This window comes from Punica granatum, chromosome 3 (genome assembly GCF_007655135.1).
Source record: "Punica granatum isolate Tunisia-2019 chromosome 3, ASM765513v2, whole genome shotgun sequence".
NCBI lineage: Eukaryota > Viridiplantae > Streptophyta > Magnoliopsida > Myrtales > Lythraceae > Punica > Punica granatum.
In genome coordinates this window covers 33,734,096-33,740,163 of record NC_045129.1, presented here as the reverse complement: position 1 = coordinate 33,740,163, position 6,068 = coordinate 33,734,096, and positions in this window count along the sequence as shown.

The window sequence follows — 6,068 nt, the reverse complement described above, 5'->3', positions numbered from 1 at the left end:
GATGCACCTCAGCTTGGAAGTTCAATCCAAGCAACACAACAGGTTGTCGGGCCAATCTTTCAAGTAAGACTAAAGATCTCAATTAAATAAATAAAAAAAGAGAAGAATTGTGAAGCTTACCCTGATAAGTATTTGAAATGTTCTTGTAGCTGAGCGCAATGGAGTTCCTATCGGTGCTCCGGTTTGTAGCATCAAACCCTTTTCATGCATCTAGTATTACTCAATTCTGATGATATCCTTCTCGAAGTGTAAGTTTACCCTATGCATTTCTCATGATCTATCACAGGCCGGGTCGAGCTGGCTCTTCTCTTAGCTGAAGGGAATACAGAAGCTTATGCTTTAACAAAGAACAAATATGGCAATCCAGTTGTTTTCATTACCAAGAATGGTAGGCGAATTCGCAGGAGTTGTTTCAATTCTATTTCCTCCGACACTGCGGGCTAAACCAGAGCAGTTTTGCGGAGGGTTTCATGTTTAGTTGAGCCTCCGCTCCATACTAAGGGCTTGTTAGATGACAGTCGATACGGTTAGTTAGTTTTTTATGAATTAACATGCTTTGGCGAAGATTTTGTATGCTTTCTGTTTGGAAGGGGGATTGCTTGTATGATCAGCGACTTATGGCCAATGTTATCTCGGCTGACTAAGATTCTCTATGTGCCTCTCCATTATATATCGTTTTTTACCCCAATATGGATATATCTACGCACAAGTTGAACAATCGACCACTATGTCGAAGTTGTCGAGCCTCTTAATAGTAATAATCACCGAGCAAGCCAAGCTCGAATAAGATGTATATAAACTATTGAAAAAATGAAAAAGCCAACCTTGCACAATATAGTAAGACGTAGGCATAGTTTTTGGTTGCTAAATAGCATGGTTAATAACAAAAATAAAACACAAACTTTTCACATTTTGACAATTCTAGCACGAACATTTTTTCTTAAATGCACAAACTTTTAATTTAATAACAATTCTAGCACGGCGTCAAATTTTTTGTTAATTAGGACGGAATCGAGACTACAGAGGGAGCTAACGATCCCAATCAAAGGTAGGGTGTCGGCGACCCCAATCGGGGCTGTGGTGGCTAGAATCGAGGCCGCCACCCCCTGGAATCGGGAGAACCCTCAAATTGGGGATTCTCCCGATTCCAGCGGGTGGAGCCACAATCGATGGCCTAATTGGGGTTGCCGACGCCCTCTCTCCTGATTGGGGTTGTCGGCGCCCTCTCTCCTGATTGGGGTCGCCGACGCTCTCTGTGATCTCAATTTCGTCCAAATTAATAAAAAATTTGACATCGTGCTAGAATTGTTATCAAATTGAAAGTTTGTGCATTTTTAGGTTAAGAAAAAAATTTGTGCTAGAATTGTTAAAATGTGAAAAGTTTGTTTTTGTTTTTTTCTGTTATTAACCTTTACTAATTATCATAGATTAATGGTGTCAAAATTTAAAGTGCTCCAAGTTGCCCTGAACGATTCCATTGGGTTATATAAGTTTTACTGAACAAAGACTCATCTGGACTACTCGAAATTAATTAATAGGATAAATTGCACTTATCTCTCTTGAATTTATTATTATTATTATTATTATGAACAAAAAAAAATACAAACTTTTCACATTTTAATAATTTTAGCAAAAACTTTTTCATTAATCTAAAAATGCACAAACTTTTAATTTGATAACAATTCTGGCACGGTGTCAAATTTTCCGTTAATTTGAACGGAAACGAGGCCACAGAGGGCGCCGATGACTCCAATCGGGGGGAGGTTGCTAGTAACTCCAATCGGGGTGGTGGTGGCCGGAATCGAGGCCCTCACCCGCTGAAATTGGGAGAACCCTCAAATTGGGGACTCTCCCAAATCTTGTGGGTGGAGCCACGCGATCTCGACCATCACCCCTCATATTGGGGTCGCCGGCGCCTTTTATGGTCTCAATTTTGTCCAAACTAACGAAACATTTGACGGCGTTTTAGAAGTGTTATTAAATTGAAATTTTGTACATTTTTAGTTTAAGGGAAAAAATTCATACTAGAATTGTTAAAATGTGAAAATTTATACTTTTTTTTGTTATTAACCCTTATTATTATTATTATTTGATTCCCATGAGAATTTAAAATAATTATAAAAGTTAACTGAATTCAAATTCTCCAATTGGTGACAGGGCGCCAACGACTCCATCTGGGGTGGTGGTGGCCGGAATCAAGGCCCTCACCCGCCGAAATTGGGAGAACCCTCAAATTAGGGATTATCCCAATTTTGGTGGGTGGAGCCACACAATCCCGGCCATCACTCCTCCTATTGGGGTCGCCTGCGCCCTATATGGTCTCAATTTTGTTCAAATTAACGAAAAATTTGACGCCGTGTTAGAAGTGTTATCAAATCAAAATTTTGTACTTTTTAATTTAAAGAAAAAAAGTTCATACTAGAATTGTTAAAATGTGAAAGTTTATACTTTTTTTTTGTTATTAACCCTTATTTTTTTTATTATTATTATTTGATTCCCATGAGAATTTAAAATAATTATAAAAGTTAAATGAATATTTCACAGAATATTGTATCGGTGTTAGTCAACATAGTTAAATGGGGGGCTTGTCAATTTTCCTAAAAATGAGGTTAAGTATCATTTGAGAAAATCTCAAGGAGGGTGCTAATTTTTTCAAAGAATCGGGGTTGAGTGTCATTTGAGAAAATTCAAGGAAAATGTAATTTGCATTAATTAATATAATTATATTAAGGGATAATTACAATACTTGTCCCAAAAGTTTATCCTTTTTGGAAATGTGTCCTAAAAGTTTCATTTTATAAAAATGAGCCCTAAGCATTTTTTAAAAGAGATACTTTTTGTCCATTTCAGAACTAACTGTTACGGACTTGTTGATATGGACATCACGCCATCAAACATGACAAATGTGGCCGTTCTTTTTCCTACTTGGCCTTTTAAAATAAATTTAAAAATAGTAAAGGAAAACCCAACCCCTTCCTGCCATTCTTCCCTCCAAGGAGGTTGCTTGAGGATTTGACACCTTTGGCAACCTCGTTGGAGGGAGGAGGGGCCCGAAGGGGGCGCCCAATCTAGTCGTCCTCCTACACCCTTTTCCTACCCCCATCCCCCATTCTCTATATGTTTTAAACACTAAAACGAGATTGTTTCTAGATTAGAAGGCTCCCGCTTTTGCCCACCCCTCCCACCCAATGAGATCGTAAACAGGCGAAAGGAGACACCCATGTTTGAATCTTTCCCCCCACTCTCTCTCTCTCTCTCTCTATTTTTTCAAACAGGGGGAGGGGACCTAGATCGAGGTTGAGCTCCCCTTCTGGCCACTTGTCCCTCCTGGCTAGATCATCGGCTCTGATGCTGCCGACAATCTCACCAATAGTGAGGGGTTTCCAAAAGGGATCCTAGCCCCGATCTCGACCCCTCCCTCTGTCTTTCTTTGAAAAAGCACAAAGAGAGAGGAGGGTCCAGATCGGGGTGGGCACCCATTTCGGCAACTTCTCCCTCCCGACGAAGTAGCCTGCAGCATCAGAGCCTCCAATGACCTTTCTGGGAGGAAGGGGTACCGCCTTGATCTGGTCTCCCGTCTCTTGCTTTTTAAAAAAAAATATATATTTTAAGTGACGTAGACAAGTAACGACCAGTTATGTTATATTTGACAAGAGGTGTAAGTAAGAACCATAAAAATTGGAAAAATTGACCCTGCCTGACCCAAAAGATTGAAATTTCGGATCCCTACTTGAACTTTGAGTGGTTTGTGATCTCCTAAAAAACCACTTGCAAAGCTCTAGCCCCGATTAAAAAAAACCTAATGGGGCCAATCCAACCGAAATTAATATATATATATATATATATTTATGATTAATATATAATTTTTTTGGTAGAAAGAGGGGCAAGGTCCAAATAGAATTAAAACGTACAGAAACGAACAAGCCAGGCTCTTGGATCCCGAAAGTTGTACTTTTTCTTCTGTTGGTATTGAGAAGTAAAATGAGTTAATCTCAAAATGATTAGAGATAGAAAGATAACTAGATTTGCATGAGATTTGGATTCTAAAGCCTAACAACTTGAGTTTTTAGTGGAAATAAGCCTAAACTCCGTATAAGTCAAATGAAATTTAATATGGTAGCAGAATAAGTTATGTCTTTTGTGCTCACATGAGCTAGCACCACACCGACCCAGCGTAGTTATTATCATGAAAAGTTTTATGTAAATCTTTTATGTTTGTGGACTTGATTAGTTTAGCAAAACCCGATGTCCATATGATATGAAAATATATGCATATAGATTGGGGCCGATAAGTTCACTGCCCTGAACTGAACAGCTTCCCGTTACAAGTGCCTTTACAGATTCTTGAGCATGGAGGACAGAAACATGCAGTTTTTACTTTTGATGTTGATGATTACCTAACGACATTATAAGTACTGTCCAAATCTTCTTATCCTCTAATACATCATGTCTTCTGGAATGAATAATCTGTTTTATAGGCATACATTGCACGAGGCCGGAGGAGTGTCAACTGCAGAAACCAAATAATAATTGCACTCCCCAGAGCATCAAGACAAGAGTGAGAAAGATGGTAAGCCCCGCCTTCATCAAAGAAAAAAAAATCCGATTCATTACTGCGCTGTTTCAATAATACGTTTGACAATATCCGGATCATCGATCTATAGGCATATTCATGTTACTTATTGCTTCTGAGGAGTGTTCATGAACATGTGCGGTTCCATCGTTGATCTTGGAACATTATGACCCTGGAAGGGACTAAAAACAGGCAAGTTAAAGCGGCTACTCGTCCTTGGTGCGTGTCAAGTGAGTGAAGGATCCCACTGCCCTCACATAAATCAATGCCCTTCGTCTGATAATGTAGCCCTGTCCTCAGCATACACACCAGCTTCTGTGATGTCCCGTCCCGGCCCATGGTGCATATGAGCTCACTGAGCTGCTCATCTCAATCCTACATGTGCATATTAATTAGAAGAGGGTAAGATGTAAAACATGTGTATATATAAAATACTCTACATGAAACATTGCAAGAAAATATTTCTAAAGGGACACCTACTACATAGCGTGTGTGGCTGACTTATCTGTCTCGAAGTGACGCAACGTACACGCACAGAACCTGTCATAGAACCGTTGATTTCGCAGAATATTGGAACTACGACCTTCAATCCCTATTGATTCTTCGAATTCCTAAGAAATTGGCATCCAACTCGAATCAAATTCGAGAATTGGGCAAATAGCACGAAAGCTCCAATTTTTATTAATTGATAAAAAACAACTCTCTTAACCCGAGGGTTTTACAATGCTTAAATAGAATTAAAAACGCCTAAATTGCACGAAAGATATAAACTTTTCCTAAGATTGTAAAAACGCCTAAATAACATAAAAATGTCTGTTTGGGGCCTTAACCGATGAAATTCAGCATAAATCTCGTCTTTTCACAGCCAAAGGCGGTGAGTTTTGCTTTGGAGATCATTTCCCTCGAGACAAGGCGTCAGAACCTGTTTTTCTCGAACTACCGATTTGCCTCGCCTTCTGCCGCATCATTCTCCCTTGATTGGAGAGAATTCGCCATAGGAGTCCAGAGATAAAATTATTCACACAAACATACACATCTTCCATACTTGATCGAAAATCGATGTTAGCCCATGCTCCATAATGGATGATTGGAAAAAATTCTGACTCAAAATACTCTGCTGCAGTAATTGGTTCGATAGAGACATCTGACATATTCGTCCTCATCTATTGATTTGAGGCACGACACTTCTCAATTTCCTGCTTTAGCCTCGCCTCCCTCCTAACTTTTCTTCGTGAGTCCATCCTCTTGTTGATGGCCTCCTAGACCGCATCAGCCTCCTTGTCATCCTCATCATACTCAGCAGAAGCAAAGAGACCCACATCATTCCCCTCAAATTCATCGAATTTCCGGTTCTCGTCATAACCCTTGTCATCTTCCTCATCATCCTCGTTGAACTCAAGCTCTCCATCGCCTCCCGCTAAAAAAAATGCATCGTCAGACAGATCCTCTTTGATAAATATATTCGTGTCCCTTTCAAAAAGAATCATACTTGATA